Raw genomic sequence first — 18227 nt, 5'->3', positions numbered from 1 at the left:
ATAGAAAAATGTGAAAAATATGTAAAGACAAATTTGTGTTGAGGGTAAACTTTGCACTAAAAACAACCAAGTATCAACAATGGAAGTGCAATTCTTTTACAAAGATACAATTTGTAGCCGAGATATATGGAAGATACAACCTTTTACAAAGATACAATCTGAAGCCTTAAAGGCCTAGTGAATGGTAGTTTTCCTGTATAAGAATTGTGTCTAATAATTTATTGGCACATGTTAAGTTGAAAGGTCGGCTAATCATTTTTGGATAGCATGCCACTTTGTGGGCTAGGGATTTTGTCGTAAGAGAGAAACAACAGCATCAACACACTCCATGTGTGTGTAATCTACAGTGAATACTTCAAAGAATAGTTCACCTACATCTTGACCATAGGAAGATGCAATATATTCAGTAACATGCCCTTCATGAGGGTATCTCAATGTAAATGCAAGCGTGCACTTATTGTGACATTTGATAAAGATATTAGATATGAGAGTAAGTGATTTAACAACTAGTTATCATTCAAATCTCCATTATATGAGAAAGGTGGCATGCATGTACCAAGTGGTTATCACACAGGCTTTAAAGGTGTGTCGTCAATCAATATTGTGTGGTCTAGATCATAGTCACTACCAAATGATGCAAGCTTACACTGCTCATCTGGCTGTGTTGGATGGTAGTATTCATCCAATGTCATGCATTCCTCCCATCCAAAATTGAGCAAGAACTTGAAGTCCCTTATCCATTCATATATCAATTTAGATTCTAATAATGATACTAAGGGTTTGACATTTCTCTGTGTAATACTACTCCATGTTGTAATATCAAAATGGTTCCAAAAACTTTCGAGGAATTCTACGCTCCAACAACTGTGGCTACAAGGAGATGATGTGTTTTCCTAGGGTTTTCCTTTGTTATACAGGTTTCCCACCTTAGGCCATTCAAGGAGTAGACCGCCACGATTTCTTCACTATTATTCACCCACCTCTTTAACAACTTCTTTTGAGGTAGGACATCCCTGTGCTCACCTCAAAGCAACAATGGCACATGTACAAATCCATCATACAGGAATCGATGGGGGGGAAAAAAAGAAGAACTTTATTTTCATTCAAAACCTGTGAAACCAATTATCATACAATGTCATTTCATAGAATATCTAGTTCTAACAGAAGGGGTTGGGCATTTTCTAGGCTCAATTACATGAGACTTTAAAACTATATGGACATTGAATTTTCTCTTCTTCAACCTAACAGGTAAAAGGCTACCTAGAATGGTGTCATCCCGCATGTCCTCCCCTTTAGAGCTATCATGTGGTTAAGGCTTTAGGACTATTATTATTTATGCTACCTCATTGACCTCTTTAGTGCTATCTATGTATTTAACATTGCTCTCCTATGTAGGCAATTCTTCCCCATCAAAAGTGGCACATTGTGTGGGCCTCAAAATGGATATTATCTCAGCTTTCCCAATAACTTTTTCAATGTTATCCATGTTTTTAACCTTGTAGTTGTGTTTCCATCAAGTCCTAACTGTCTATGCATGATATTGATTCTTCTACAACACCATCTAGGTGCTCAGAAAGTGTCCATCATGCATAGACAGTACTATTTAAAACACCATCTAGGCGCTACACATCAAAACAAAAAAGTACTATTTAAAACTCAAAAATATGGCCCTTGAGGGGTCCCCCTTACGGGAAAGGTACATATTTTGACACATTGCCTGTCAATATGGCCTTTACTACTAAAGGGAACCCTCAAGGGCCATATTGACGAGGGATGTGTTGAAGTTTAGAGCTATAATTAGCACTTAATAATACTATATTATCATAAACAATACTCTATTGCTTCCTATGGCCTAGAGGTGATCATGTTTGAACAATAAACAATATTGCTTAGCAATAGATTTATTATTTAGTACTAAAGAGTGTAAGAAAGAGCAAAAAAATCCTAAACATGTGAACTAACTTTAAACAACAAAGAATATTGTTACATAGCATTAAGTGGTATGTGGTAAATAGTATTGTTGGGTCGATTAATTAGTGTGCTTTTGGCACTAATCCAATATTAGTCCGAAAAATTCTTGCAACATACTTTTGATGACAAGCTATTTGTGGATTGGCATTGTCGTATGTCTTCGAATCTCCAAAGTTGAGCTACTGATTTAGCCCACAAAGCCATATATCCACAATGAGGAGGCTTGTGCGAGCAACAATTAAAGACTCAATAAGAGAGAGCCTTTATTCGGGAATATGTGGTTCAAAGTAAGAATGATTTTATGCATCACTTCTACTTGTGTAGATTTGTTTCTTAATTAAACCAAATAAAAGTTATCATCATGAATGATATGGAATATTATCCCAATGAATTTTTTCAGAGAATAGCATGTACTAAAAGGGAAGTATTTGGAAGGCTTTAAAGTCTTATCATTCACTAGTTCTTTATATTTCTTTATTCATTTCATATTTTTCATTCAAAGAAATTCAAAGATAATGCTCAACTTGAGGAAATTTGTTAGATTATGCAAGCTCATACCATATCTTCACTTAGGTTGGATGATGTAAAGGGTGTGCCTGAGATGTGCCTAAGTTCATGCATTTGAGTTATGGATGTACTTTTTATAGCACACAACACATGTGATTGTTGGTGTAAAGGAGCAAATTTATGAATGAGGTTGTGCAAACGTTGTTTCATTTGATCCAGTTGTTAACTTTTATAGCCGTCAAAAGATGAAATTTTCCTCTCATTATGACCTTGCAAGGAATGGCTCCACCTTGATAATCTTTCTTGTATCTATGAGTGCCACATTTTAGAGCCCTTGGTGTAGTGCATCCCTCTACCTTGCACTCTCCCCTCTAGGTCTAATGTTGACTCCTTGCCCTTGGTCCAGTGCATCCTCTACCTTGCACTCTTGCTCCTCTAGGTGTAGCATTGCCTCATTACCCTTAGTTTTAGCAAAGGATTTGGGTCTACAGTCAAGTTAGTCTGACCTTGATCAGCTCCCGATTATCTCGTGTGATAGAAGTAGGAGGTAGTTTGATTAGACTAGATGTTCCCACTCCCGTGTCTTCATTGGATTCTTCTAAGATAAGATTATTCAACGTCATCATTGGTATCTTCTAGATCTAATCTGTGGATTACGATATACATCCTTCATGTTGGCTATTACCTACCTATAGAAAGCTTGAGTGCACCTACATATTTGGTGAGATGAATAACTAAAGAAGAATTATCCACCAGGTCATGGAGCATGAAGAATTGTTCCCTACACTTTGGAGAATCTACCTACCAAAGGAAGCATTGAGATTCATTCCCAATAGTGAGATACATGAGTTGTTCTACATGTGTAGCCTATAGTCTTGGATAGTTGGAGGGTGAGACACACACATAGAGTGCCGTGTGGTGTTGAGTGTATCCAACACTCTTACTATTGTATGCATTGTTATATAATAGCTAATTGAGCTCCTTGTTGTTAGTTTTTGGTTTAGGGATTTGACCACATTTCGTACTTAGTAGTCATTGCTTCTCTTCTCTATTGGATAAAGAGCTATGTTCTTTCCTTCATATTGGGCATTGTCTTGTTGATTGCAACAACTCTCATTTCCTCTCCATCACCAAATTCTTTCATGCACCACATTCTCCTTACAATGAAATATTTTTTCACTTATGTAGGAGAGAGTATTTTTTAACAAAACTAATCCCTCCTCAACTTTGAACACCCTCTATTGATCCCTGTGTAGCTCCTGGATAGTGCATATGGTCATAAACAATACGATGCCTTACCATGTCTGTAGCTTCTATTGGATTAAACTTGGTTGCTATGGGATTTTGCACAGGTGGTGGTTGAGGGTTCTCTTTGAAGTTAAATTACACGTCTAGGTAGAATTGTTGCTCTTGCTGTTGGGGCTTGATGCTTGTTTTTTTTTGAGGTTGGGACTCTTATTGAGATGTGGTTGTTGTTGCTGGGGCTCATATGTGTGTGAGTCCTCAGTTGTCTTTCTCTTCTTCATCTTTGTGCCTGTATCTCTTATTTTGATCTTTGGATTTGCTAGGCATTGTATATAGTGCCATGGTACTCTTTGTCTAGGTGAAATCATGCCATGGTGTATCTATTATTGACAAAATGCAATAGTACTATGTAGTATGCCATCATTAGACATTTCTCATAGATGTGCATGTTTGGTTATGCTCATGCATATTAATCTTGCATGTAGATCTTGACATACATTCACACATTCTCATGCATGAATCCACAATATTTCAATCCACGTGTGTAGCTATACTTTTGAAGTTGGAAACACTTTTGAACTTTTGAAGTCAAGCTGTAAGAAAACAATACAACGTCTGTACTCAACAGATAACAAGATCTCGTATGCAAGAGAGAAAAGCTGATAGTATGGAGAATAAAAAATTTGATTACTATAGAACTGGTACAATAGATGGCGCTGCCTCCTAGCTGTGCGCTCTTGTGTGAGAAGCTTCGACGGCATGCTGGAAACAGTAGAGGATGGAGGCTAGATGCTAGGGAATCACGGTTGCTGAAGCTAGTGATGTTATATGGACCTTATGGGCTTGCTTCTATATAGAGCCCAGTCTACCATGTCAAAAATGGCCGACTAGGTCCTTTTCTAGTCCAGTCAAATGGCCGATGCCCTTTTTTGGCCCAGTCAAATGGCCGATGCTCTTTTCTGGCCTAGAGCCATCTAGGATCACCTGGTGCTCCAAACGAGCCCCACAACTCAAGGGTGGTGGGCTGCCCCAGGAAATGCTCCATCTACCCTTAGTGCAGTCAGTCATGGAATGCCTACACTTGCATGTAGCCTAGTTGGCAGTGTGACAACTCTATCTAAAGCCATCCAGCCAACAGGCCTACACATGGCCCCTATCTGCTGGTGTCTAAACTAGGTCCTACAGGGTACCTAGCTACTCTAATGCCTTCTCCTCATTTTGGGGGGCTCACAGAGGTAGAGTTAGCTGGCTCCCACGTAGTTACACGAGAGTGGGGAATTGATATTTAACACCCCCCCTCAACGTCCACTCCAGGTGAACTACCTTTTTGGCCCAATGCCGAGTCGATGAAGATGCCTCTCCAGCAAGTCTCTTCCAAGAGCCTTCGTGAAGATGTCCGCAACGTTGTCTTCAGTCGTGGACAGTACACCAAGTGGACCTCTCCATCCATGATGAGCTCGCGTACAAAGTGCTATTGAATCTCAATGTGTTTTGTGCGAGCGTGGAACACATGGTTCTTGGCAATTGTCATGCAACTCTAATTGTCACATGATAACTGTGTCAGCTTATTCTGCATTGCACCCATGTCCCCTAAAATCCTCCTCAACCACACTGCCTCTCACAAGAAGCAAAACATGCTGATTTGTACTCAACCTCGGTAGAAGAAAGAGCAATTGTAGGCTGCTTCTTGCTGACCCATGACACAGCTCTAGATCCAATGAGAAATAGTAACCTATCATTGATCTCCTACTATCCACATCTCCTGCCCAATCCAAGTCACAGAGTCTGGTCAAGGTGTTGCCCTTGGTATAGGTGATGCCATAATCAAGTCACAGAGTCTGGTCAAGGTGTTGCCCTTGGTATAGGTGTGCCTTTGATGTATTTTAGCACCCACATCCCTGCCCTCCCAATGATTCTCCTGGGGCTTATTGGAAAACCTGCTTAGTACACCGGTCGCAAAACTGATATCCGACCGTGTGTTGCACAAGCAAATCAAACTGCCCACAAGCCTTCTGTACTTTGCTTCATCCACCAGTGGTGATGAATCCTCTTTTGAGAGCTTCACGTCAACCTCCATAGGGGTGCCAACTGTCTTGCACTCAGCCATGCCAAATGCCTTCAGTATCTCTCTAGCATACTTCAGCTGTGAGATGAAGATCTATTTTGGCTCTTGCCAAACTTCAATCCCCAAATAGAAATGCATCAGTCTGAGGTCTATCATTTCAAACTCTCTTCCTAGCATCTGCTTTGTTTGCGAGATCTTCTCTTCATGGTTCCCTATTATGACAAGGTCATCCACATAAAGGACCACAATCATACACCTACCTCCTTCTCTGTAGATATACAAATTTGCATCAAATGGGCTCCTCCTGAACCCATTTTGCAGAAAGTAGGCATCAATCCTCTGGTACCATGCTCGTGGGTCGTGTTTCAGCCCATAAAGTGCCTTCTTCAGTTTACAGACTTTACCTTCTGAACCGAGGATCACAAATCCTGGTGGTTGTTCCACGTATACCTCCTCCTTGAGATCTCCATTCAGAAAGGCGGATTTTACATCCATCTGAAACATAGGCCAACTTTCCTGTGCTGCTAAGGCCAAAAGATTGCAAATTGTGGTTAGTCGAGCTGTGGGAGGCGAAGGTATCCTGATAATCAAAACCATGTACCTGTGCAAATCCCTTTGCCATGAGCCGAGCCTTGTACTTATCCAATGTACCGTCGGACTTGTACTTGGTCTTGTACACCCACTTGGTGTCGATTACCTTGTGTTTTGGTGGTCGATCCACAAGGTCCCAAGTGTTGTTCTTCATTATGGAGCCATACTCCAACTGCATAGCCTCCATCCACCTATCATCACTCTGTGCCTCTTCAAGACACTTGGGTTCTACATTATGGAGACATACTCCGACTGCATAGCCTCCATCCACCTATCATCACCCTGTGCCTCTTCAAGACACTTGGGTTCTTTAGCATGGATCACCTCGATCATCAAAGCGTAGTTGACTAAGTGTTCCTGTGTCCTTTGCTCCTCTAATCTCTTGGAATGATGGTGTTTGGATGGTGCCTCCTCAATGGCTGGAGGTTCTCTGCCATCCAAAAGCTGCTTTACCCACTTCGCGATTGGCCATTGCCGTTGTGGTTTTGCAGTCTCATCTTCCTCTTCTTCTTTATCATCTTGAATCCTCCCAAGCACCATTGGGGGAGTTCGGTCTATTGCTGGTGGTTGTACTGGATGGATATCCTGGTCCTGGTTGTCTAGGAAGGAAGCATCCTCCTCCTATTGATGCGGCTGTTATGAGAAGACCAAATCGCGACTTACTATTACCTTCTTGGTAGTAGGATTATAGAGGTAGTAACCCTTTGCCTCTTCACTATAGCCCAAGAAAATACATTTTCGGCTCTTTGGTTCCCATTTGGTCCTGTTGGCATTAGGGACATGCACAAAATAGTCACAGCCAAAAACTCTGAAATGTGCAGCTGAAGGTTTCTTACTAGAAAAGGCCTGCAGAGTGGAGTCATCCCATTCATAGCTTTTGTGTAGCTACGATTCAAAATGTAAACTGCCGTGTTACAAGCTTTAACCTAGAAAGTCTTTGGCAAATCTTTCCCTTTCATCATACTCCTGTCCATTTTGCAGATGATGCGCATCTTGCGCTCTGCTACTCCATTTTGCTGTGGTGTATGTGGCGGGGGTTTCTGCCTCTTGATCCCATGACTTTTGCAGTAACTTTCAAATTCACTTGATGTGAACTCACCACCTTTGTCTGATCTCACCTTCTTCAACTTCCTCCCCGATTCTTTCTCGATCATTACATGCCATTCTTTGAAATTACCAAAGGCCGCATCTTTAGTCTTGAGGAAGTATATCCATATCCTTCTGCTGTAGTTGTCGATCAGCGTCATAAAGTAGTAGGAACCACCCAAAGCTTCTGTCTCCATCTTTCCACAGAGGTCCATGTGAACGAGCTCTAGAGGAGCCTTTGCTCTATTAGCCTCTTTAGGAAAGGGCTACCGATGCTGATTGTCCATCATGCAAGCTTCACATACATCGGGCAGATCTGTAATTTCTGGTAGGTATGCAATCATTCCACTTTAATGCATCTCCTTTAAAAAGAACTAAGGTTTAGAAGACCAAACCTCTCATGCCACAACTTACTGTTACTCAAATCGGCTCGAGCACTGAAAGCTGAGAGTTCGTAGATGTTGTTGCACCGTGTATCTTTACCCTTCCCTTGAAGATCCAAAATCTGTGCGTGCCATTCTTATCGAAGTGAACTTTGAGGTCCCAATCCGTGATCGCAAAAATGGACAACAAGCTCCTCTTGATTTGTGGCACATAAAGAACATCGGGCAACTGTTTTACAACTCCATCTGACTTGAGAGCAATCATATCTTTTCCTTTTGCTAGACATTTTGCATCATTACTGACTGCTACCAGGATGTCATTCTCTACCGGATGTAGAGAGGTATACCAATCCTTACGACTGGTCATGTGGTGTGATGCACCACTGTCAATAATCCAAGGTTCATCCGCAGGTACATGAACTGCCTCCGTGCAAATCTCCTCAATCGCTAAGAACAGCTCTACTGGTACTACCTGCACACTATTGCGGTGCCGGACTCTTTCTTTACTCCGTTCTTCTCATCTGCAATCTTCTTCGGGAACTCGTTTTGCCTGTGCCCTGCCTTATTGCAGTAGAAGCACTTGATCTTCTTCTTTTTCTTTTTGTCCTCTGAAGAAGATGGGTTACCAGAGTCCTTTCCCTTACCTTTCTTTGAACCAACCGAGAAAGCTAAATCTTCTCTAGTTCTCGTCTTTTGACACATCTCCTCCTCTAGAAGCATCACGCTAAAATCCTCAAAGTTGAGGGGCAGATTTCTGTTCTGCATATTCAGCGTTGTAACAAGGCTGTCATACTTTGGTGGGAGAATCCGAATGCACCTTCGTGCTAGATCCTCGCTGGTGATGGTGATGCCAATCGTAGTCATTTGATTGTGCAAACTCTTCACCCTGGTGATGAACTTCTCTGTCGTTTTAGACTTAGACAGTTTCTCGTTTGCGAGTTGAGTCTCCAGATTCTGAATCCGCGTCTCATTCATGGTCTCGTACTAATTTTTCAAGACCGTCCATGCCTCCTCCGTTGTGGTGACATGTTGAATTAACGCCATGAGAGAATCACTTACACTACAGACAATAGAACACAACACATCTGCATCTCTTCTTATCCACGCGAGAATCTCATCCGCACTTGGTACTATCTATTGTCCTGCATTGGCTGGATCCGGCCCTCATAACTGGCTTCACGTCCACCCCAGTAGCAGTATCCCAAAATTCGTATGCGCTCAAGATGGCCTTCATCTTGAACTTCCAGAGCCGTCCAACTTTTCGCTTTTGCCGAATGGTGGGATTCACGGTCTTGAGGGGTGAGCCATCTCTCACAATCTGCTCGCAAACAAAATGTGACGCTCCAATTTTGTATATGCAATATTTTGGAATGTATATCGTAGTTAGTGTTCAAAATGTATGGTTTTGATGTTTTGAAGGTTGTGAGAAAGTTTTGTCTTGGTCGGAAAATTTTGGTTTTTTTGTCCATTATTGTGCCGACTTGATTTTGCGGCTTGAATTGGAGAAGGTTAGAGGAGTAATTTGAAGAAATTCTGTATGAGAGAGTTTTAGATCCTTTTGAGTAGAAAAACTTTGTCCTGTGTAAATTTTGTGGTTCATTCGTTTTCATGCCTGTATGGAGGTTTGAAGTTGCTAACCTAGTGGTTTTGAGCTAAAAAATTGCATGTAGATTTTTGTGTCAAGAGTTGCAGGTATTAGACGGAGGTCCAGATGGAAGAGTTAACCATGAAAGGTCAAATGCAAAGGGAAAGAAGAGGGTTCGATCTTCGCGAGATGAGCTATCGGGCTCGTCTATCGGATCTACGAGGCAGGCGCGGTGATGCTCCGAACAAGGCTATTTTCTATACTTTTTAAAAAAAAAAGAGAAGTGTCTAGATTTTGCATGCTAGAAAAAGCGCACGCTAAAAATGGTAAAAGTGCACGCTTTCCAAGACAAGCTTGCTTTTGGCCGATTTTGGCTTTTGGCTGTTTTTTTTGGAGTCTAGAAAGGCTATAAAAGAAGAGGAGGCATTCTTTGTAGGAAAAAAGGCACGCAGATCAAGGCAGTGTGAAGGAGAAGACAAGATCAAGATTTCTGAGAGTGAGAGTGAGAGTGCGAGTGAGAGTGTGAGTGAGAGTGTGAGTGAGAGTGAGATTTGATCATCTTCATGCGAGTGAGATAGCTCAGGGGTGGATGGGTGGTACGAGCTCCTTCACGGAGTGCTTCTTCTCCGAAATTCTTGTAAAATCTCATCAGTTTGATTCAAATTCGAATCTTCCTTCTTGTTCAATTCGTGATTATTGTCTTGCTACAATTTTTGTTCGTGATTGTGAAAGTACAGTGCGTTACACAAAAACACACTACCAAATCTTCTTGCTAGAGCCCAAGCTCTAATACCATGTAAGAAAACAATACAACGTCTGTGCTCAACAGATAACAAGATCGCGTATGCAAGAGAGAAAAGTTGATAGTATGGAGAATAAAAAATTTGATTACTGTAGAACTGGAACAATAGATGCCGCTGCCTCCCAACCGTGCGCTCTTGTGTGAGAAGCTTCAATGGCATGCTGGAAATAGTAGAGGACGAAGGCTGGAAATAGTAGAGGACGAAGGCTGGATGCTAAGGAATCAGGGTTGCTGTAGAGCTAGTGATGTTATATGGACCTTATGGGCTTGCTCTTATATAGAGTCCAGTCTACCATGTCAAAAATGGCCGATGCCCTTTTCTGGTCTAGTCAAATGGCCGACGCTTTTTTAAGGCCAAATCAAATGGCCGACGCCCTTTTCTGGCCTAGAGCCATCTGGGATCTTCCAGTGCTCCAAACGAGCCCCGCAAACCCAAGGGTGGGCTGCCCTAGGAAATGCCCCATCTACCCTTAGTGCGTTCAGTCATGGAATGCCTTCCCGCACTTGCATGTAGCCTAGTTGGCAGTGTGCCAACTCTATCTAAAGCCGTCCAGCCATCAGGCCTACACATGGCCCCAATCTGGTGTCTATACCACGTCCTACCGGGCTACTCTAATTCCTTCTCCTCATTTGGGAGGCTCACAGGTTAGCTGGTTCCTGCATAGTTACACGAGAGTGGGGCATTGATATCTAACACAAGCTTGTTGTGTCCTCATTCTATTTTTTCTCCAGCAGGTCATTGAAGCTTGTTCCGGGTGTCTAGTCTTGCTCAGTGCTTTGCTTTGTATGTGTGTGTGTATGTTCATTTTATATTTTCCTCTTTTGTTGGCTTGTTCCTTATGTTAACATGCAACTTCTATTGTTCTATCCTCCCATTTGTATACATGCAATCTTTTGTGGTTGCTCTCTCGGTCTCTGTGTGTCTCTCTCTTTCTCTCTTCATTTAATCTATTTCATGGATTGTAGCACTAGATTGTTACTCTATTTGCAGACCAAAGAATGTCATGTCTCTAAAAAAATCGAAAGGACTCACATCTCCGACCTCCAAAAAGGCCAATATCCTTTCTCCTCCAAGGAAAAACAATCCCTCAAGGAAGTCAGACACAAAATTAAAGCCAATAAAAGAAATGCCAACAAAGAAGAAGCCAAGGTCTAAGGACCTTAAACCAGTTTCAATTTTGAGTGGAGGCAGGCTTGGCTTGAGGTTTTTTTTAAGAGCAAAATGAGATTTCTACTACCTAGAATTAGACACATGAATGCATGTAACATGGGGTACAAACAATAAGGAGAGCCATTGTGGCTTTCATATAGGTCACCTAAAAAAACTTTACTAAATGATTTAAATCAAATTTACTACATGATTTATAATTCAAAAACTGTGTGTACTAAGGTTGATATCATGTTGGCAAGAGCACTTGCTATAGCTACAGATGAAGTAGATGTGGATTGGGAGGACTTTTTCCAGCAAAGAGATGTGAAACTATGATCAAGTAGCTTGGATAGGACCTCTATCAAGCATGCACGTGATATAGGCACATCTACAAAGTAAGCATGCTAGTTATCTGCAACAGAGGTTCAATGTAGAGCAACAAAATGTATTGGATGACAAAGTGGACAAGAGAATGCAAGATTCCTATTGGATTTTGAGGCTGCTATTGCATTGAGGCCAAAACCCTTACAAAAGTGGACTCAATCAATTACACATACATTAGGTTGGGTCCACAATAAAATTGATGATTTTTCACATGGTGTGAGTGGAGTGTTGCAAGAAGAGTTCTTGAAGGACATGGCTAATCTTGAAGTAAATCTGGATACAACAAAACAAGTGTTTGAAGTAGCAAATATGCACATGGTGTTTATTGGAGAGCACTTGGCTTACAAGCATCAGCTTTTTGAGTAATATGCAATAGTTGATTGAGAAGATCCCAACACAAGGTCCACAAGTTAAGAATTTAGCACCAATAGACCATTCTATAGGCTTCACAACAATAACTATGAAGATGGATATTGAAAGGTGAGATTACTAACATTCTAATAAAGAGATTATGTTTTAGTTTTTAGATTTGGGCCCTCTTACAAGTAATATTTAATTACTCTTTCAATAAATGTGCATGTGTGTTTTCTATGGTGTTGGGTTTTATTACAAAAATATTGATGCAGTGTTTGCATCTTGTCTTCCTAGATACCACATTGGAGTGCATCATTCCATTTTTCTAAGAAGTCTCAATGCATTTATCTACCCTATGAAGTTTTTGATCGAATGCATGGTTGGCCACCATGGGATTTGACAAAGCAGGTAAATTTTCTACACTCTTTAGTTGTTATTTCTTATAACTCAATAGCACTAAAAAATTTGGTTTGTTGTTTGGAGTTAGTTGCTATAGAGAGACATACAACATTGTGACTAAACATTCCTTTTTAGTACTAATAGTATTATGTGATGTTTGAAATATGTCTCATAGTGAGAGGATTGTATACTTGTTCTCTTTCTTGTAATAACCCTTTGTTGATGATTGATTTGTAGACAAGCTTGGTCAAGCACTATTAGTACTATCTAGTAGTATTTGTAACAAAAGTTTAAACTATTTTTAAATATCTCAGTAGAACTGTCATCTCTAGCTCTACTTGATGGAGCAAAAAATAGATTGGATTTCTTATGCATACTTAGCTACTACTAGTACTTAGTAGTACTTGCAGCCCTGCCACTAGTACTTAATAGTACTTGGAGCCCTGTTGTTGCTACTTACTAATGTTTACTTTTTTACTTAGTACTTTTTAGAACCATTTGGCATTTAGTACGAATTAGTGGCACAGTTAAGTACTAGTTACCACGTTCAACACTATTTAGTACTATTTGACATTTAATACTAGTTACCACTTTCAACACTATTTAGTACTATTTGACATTTAATACTATTTAGCACTTTTATCACTATGCAATACTATTAGTACTATTTGGCACTTAGTACTAGTTAACACTTAGTACTATTTGGCACTTTATAGTAATTAGCATTTAGTAACATTTAGCATTGATATTAGTTAGGACTTAGTACTACTTTACACTTAGTAGAATGTAGCAATGTAAGTAGCACTCAACAATTAGTAATATTTAGTACTTTCTAGTACTATTTGGCACCTAGTACTAGTTACAATTAGTAGTATTTACCATTATTAGTAGAATTAGTAGCATGTTGCACACTAGTCCAATCCCAAGGATCGGCTTAGTGTGATTTTTGCACTAATATTGGATTAGTGGTAATCCAAAATTAATGCAAACAACACACTAATCCGATCTCGGGGATCGGATTAGTGCCCTGCTTCAATCCGGCCCAACGGATCGAATTAGTAGCATGTTGCACACTAATCCAATCCCAAGGATCGGCTTAGTGTGATTTTTGTTGGGGGTAAAGGCCCCTATATATATGGGTTTATTCCGCCCATCATATATATATATATATATATATATATATATATATATATATATGAAGATATGTGAAGATAAGGCAGTTAAGTTGCGACCAATATCGGGTTCTCTCTCTTCATTCTCTCTCACCTTCTATTGCCACTCACAATTGGTATCAGAGCTGGTATCGATGATGGGTTCCTTTCCACCCTTACCCAGCTCTACCATAATCGTATCCCCCCCTCATTCCGAAGTTCTGGATTTGATGAGCTCTTGGTTCACTCATTTGCCTCCGGAAATCAACTACGGACGTGTCGTTGGGCATGGTCTTAATGCTGTAGAGCTTGCCCGTAACAAACGATTAGATTATTTCTTTGTCAGGGACCTGAACCAGGAAACCAAATTCGAAGCTAGCGATGGTAGCTTTGATGCTGTGATCTGTATTGTGAGTGTGCAATATCTTCAGTAGTGGGAGAAGGTACAGGCTCCTCCGACCTGGTGGCGTGTGTATCGTGAGTTTTAGCAATCGAATGTTTTATGAGAAAGCTATTGTTTCCTGGAGAGATGGAACACCTTACAGCAGGACATTAGCTTGTGGTGTAGTATTTCAAATGTGTAGATGGTTTTACGAAGCCGGAAGTGATAAAGAAGCAGCCTATGCCACAAGATCAGTCTCCAATTGATTGGCTTTTGGGGTTGTTGCAACCTGCTACAAAAGGTACCATCTAATCTTCTGAAAGGTAAAGGAGAGCTGGGCTGGAAAGGTTTAGCTGCCACGAGTGCTTTTCCGCCTGCAAAACCACGTCGCACAGTTTTTGCACTAATATTGGATTAGTGGTAATCCAATATTAATGCAAACAACACACTAATCTGATCCCGGGGATCGGATTGGTGCCCTGCTTCACTAAAATTTATCTCCCATGTTTGGCTCTTCAATCACAAATTACCTTAAAACACGACCAAAATGCTTGTTTTTCAAGATATTGTACGTAATAGGTTCTTTATCAATAATCGGAACCTATCTGAGCCTCAGATTCTGTTTTTTCTTGATCCATCTCTTTACATGGTTTGTGAATATTTGCACAATCTAAAGATTGTTACTCACTCATTGATTTAACTCTCTGATTGATTTAGCGCTAATTATTTCAGTTGTAGTTGTATGAAGAATCTAGTGCACAATCAGGAGGTGCATGATAAGTCTGATCGGTATACTTAAGGAATTCTAGACCTGTGTCATCAATGAAAACACATTCTGAAGAAAATAACATATTGCACTCTGCCTGCATATATGTGTGCTCGCCTATCTGTAGCAAATATGATAAGGATCAACTCTTTCTCACTTGAGATATGCGACACAGAGCCATTGAAGGTATTTCAAAAAGATTACGACTATCAGCATGGTGGAACAAAAAACAACTTTCATTTGAAATGGCAACTAAAAAGCATCTTCTCAAAAGATTCCCTTAAAACATTAAAAAAATAAGCTTTCTTTAAAACAAGTGCTAAATTTTGAGTATCATGATTGTAAAAAACACTTGAACTTGAGAAAGTCTCAACCACCACATTCTACTAATGTCTTACTACCTACCACTCTTTTGATCTACAAGATTTAGCATTTTAAGTGGTTGTGTATCATATGCTCAGGTTTTAAATGGAAAAACTTTTGTAGCATTATGATAATGAATAGAGAACACTTATACATTCTTCTCTTGTAGGAAAAAGGTTCCATTGACCCTACATCCATACAAATCCTTTATAGTGCCTTGACATATATTTTCCAATTTTTTGAAACTTACAAACCACTTTGGACGAACAAGAGATTTAAAAATACTTATCTACTATAGCTATGGTATATACATGTAGGAAAGGGACTTTGAATTATAGAATAGGTGTAAAGAATTATGTAGAAAAATGTGTGCTTGCTTACACTTTGCTAGAAAGTATAGTATACATCTTCATTTAGTCCCTTTTCCTTTTCTTTTATTGTTGAGAAGTGTTTAAAAGTTGCAATTTATAAAGAAAAGATCATCTTAGTGGATGTGTACCATAGAGATATTTGGACTTAACATGTGGTGAATGCACTTTAGATCGATCATGGATAGAGGATATAAGTCCCACTCCCTTTTCTCCTATCCATGTTTTCCTCCCATTTGTCCCTTCTCTAATAAGAGGCCACAATTATTAGAGGTATCTTATTAGATAAGTTAAATTATATAAATATATATATATTCCCTTGCCTCATATCCATGCTTTCCTCCCTGTCAACTTGGGATCTCAAATATCTAGAACCTATATCTAGGTAAAATAGAGTATCCCATATATCTTGGGATTTCAAATATCCCATTAGTCCCTTCTCTAATAATAGGCCATAATTAGTAGAGGTCTCTTATTAGATAAAGTAAATTACACACACACACACACACACATATATATATTATGTTTTCTCTGATCCGTGCTTTCTTCCCTATCAACTTGGGATTTCAAATATCTAGAACCTATATCTCGTATAGATACATAGATTATGTAAATAATATATATATTTTTAGTATATTTTCTCTATATATGTCAAAGATAATAGAGAAGGTTAATAATATAAAAAAATTTGTGCGTGCAGCATATATGAGGGAGCTCCCACCACCATGCAGTAGGTCTTTAGAGCCAAGTTGAGGTCTTTGTAGGAGGCCCGAGTATTGAGATATCAAGCTCCACCCCTGATGTATATCTTGGGTGACTCTCATTTATGTCACGATCTTTTTTTTGCTATACTTGTGGTGTAGTTAGATAGCCACAAATGGTTGGGTAGGGTTCACATATGAACCATGTATTCTAGGGTTACACATATAGTGTATACCCATATATCATTGTATTGTTGTGGTCTGCTAAAGTGAAGATAGACTTAGCCTCCCGCCGTGTGTCCTCTCTCTTTTGTGAGTTGTAAAGAAAGCTACAGTCAAGTCTCCTCCCTCTCTCCCTACTTCTTTGCATGGTATTAGTGCTTGGTTTATGGTGAGGAGCTCATGTAGAAAGCAAAGCCAAGCAGAGATTGTGATATCCTAGTAAGAGGATCACATCTCCTTTCTTTCGAGCTTTGGAGAGCATATTGGTGCAAGTACACAATCATGAGTGCAAAGTGCACAACCTTAGATTGAGGGACTCTTTATTGTGAAGCACGAGAGCATTACCATTCTGGGGCCAATTCGGGCTCCATTTTTGCCTCACAAAGTTTGACCAAGCAGTTAGAAGTGGCTGTTTTTTACTATGTATGTTTGGTTTTTCGCCATTGTGTGAAGTTGTAAAAGAAAGGTTACTTTGTGACCTATTGCACTGATGTTTAGAAACACAGGCCAGTTTGGGGTTGCTGTGTTTATGCATTTTTATCACTGGTGTGACTCATGGTTGCTTGACACCGCCCTTGTGAGACATAATTTTTGGTGTTGCAGAATTAATGTTGTTTGCCCTTGTGAGGACTCTATTTTTTTAGATTGGAGTTGCGGATTTTGACTTGAAAAATGTATGCGAATCTATCTACTATTGTTAATAAGAAACTTACAAAAGATAACTTCCCGCATGTAAGTTCAGGATGAAAAACTTCCTTATGAGAAAGAGAGTATGGCCATTCATCCATGGTGATGATCAAGAACCAGCTTTGGGTGTTGCTCCTACTACGACAGAGTTGAAGACATTTAAAGAGAGTACGTGAAAAGGCTAGAAATGTCATGTTTTGGTTGTCTATTAGTGTTTCATACTCCATGGTTGTGCATATACAAGATGCAGAGATGTCAAAGGAGGCATGGGATACATTGATGAAGCTGTATATTACCAATACCACTGTGCAGAAGATGTAGCTTAAATAGGAGTTACGTACTATGCAAAGGAATAAGCTAAATATAAATGAGTATTCCATGAAGGTTAAAGGCCTTGCAGATTCTATTTGCTTAATTGGAGCACCTAATGCTGATGAAGACTTGGTGTTCGTGACCTTGAATGGTCTTGGGAAATAGTATGCACAATTTTAGACATCCATTGGAGTCTGTGAGACCTTCTAACTTTCAGTAACTTGTTGCTCTATTGTGGAATGAAGAGCAAAGGAGTGGTGGTTTTAGCCACATGAATTTTTCATGAATCTACATTTTACTCAAATTAGGGTAGATGCAGAAAGAGAGGAAGAGCCCATTTTGGTGGTCGTTGAAGAAATCAGAACCAACAGCAACAATGGGAAAATCAATCATATGGAGGAGGACGTGGTAACTTTAGAGGCAGCAATGGGAGCCAAAGAAAATGCAAAACAAAGAGTGCGATTATTTTGGGCATCCTAGACATGAAGAGAGGACTTGTTATAAAAAGTATCAGATGGGAAGTTGAAGCACAGCAACTATGCATCATGTAGTGGGCCTAGTGGGTGATAGAAATGAGCGCCTTTTTGTGATGCAACACATGGTTAACTCTATGACAAAAAATGTTGTAGATTGCAAAAATGGATGGTTTGTTGACTCAACGGCTTCTAACCACATGACCAATCATAGTGAGTGGTTTAGTGATATCAAAAAATTGGAAAATCTAGGCTATGTTGAAACAGGTGATGATATTAC

The 18227-nt window shown here is 39.9% G+C and overlaps 1 pseudogene; it reads left to right on the top strand.

Moving 5' to 3' along the window:
• Nucleotides 1–9071: 9071 nt before the first annotated feature.
• On the top strand, nt 9072–14367 carry LOC147622096 (uncharacterized; annotated as a pseudogene).
• Nucleotides 14368–18227: the final 3860 nt, after the last annotated feature.

The sequence above is a fragment of the Cibotium barometz genome, chromosome 29 (assembly GCF_041138505.1).
Source record: "Cibotium barometz isolate CiBa-2024 chromosome 29, ASM4113850v1, whole genome shotgun sequence".
NCBI lineage: Eukaryota > Viridiplantae > Streptophyta > Polypodiopsida > Cyatheales > Cibotiaceae > Cibotium > Cibotium barometz.
Note: the sequence above shows the minus strand (reverse complement) of the source record. Positions and strands in the feature narration are given on the sequence as shown.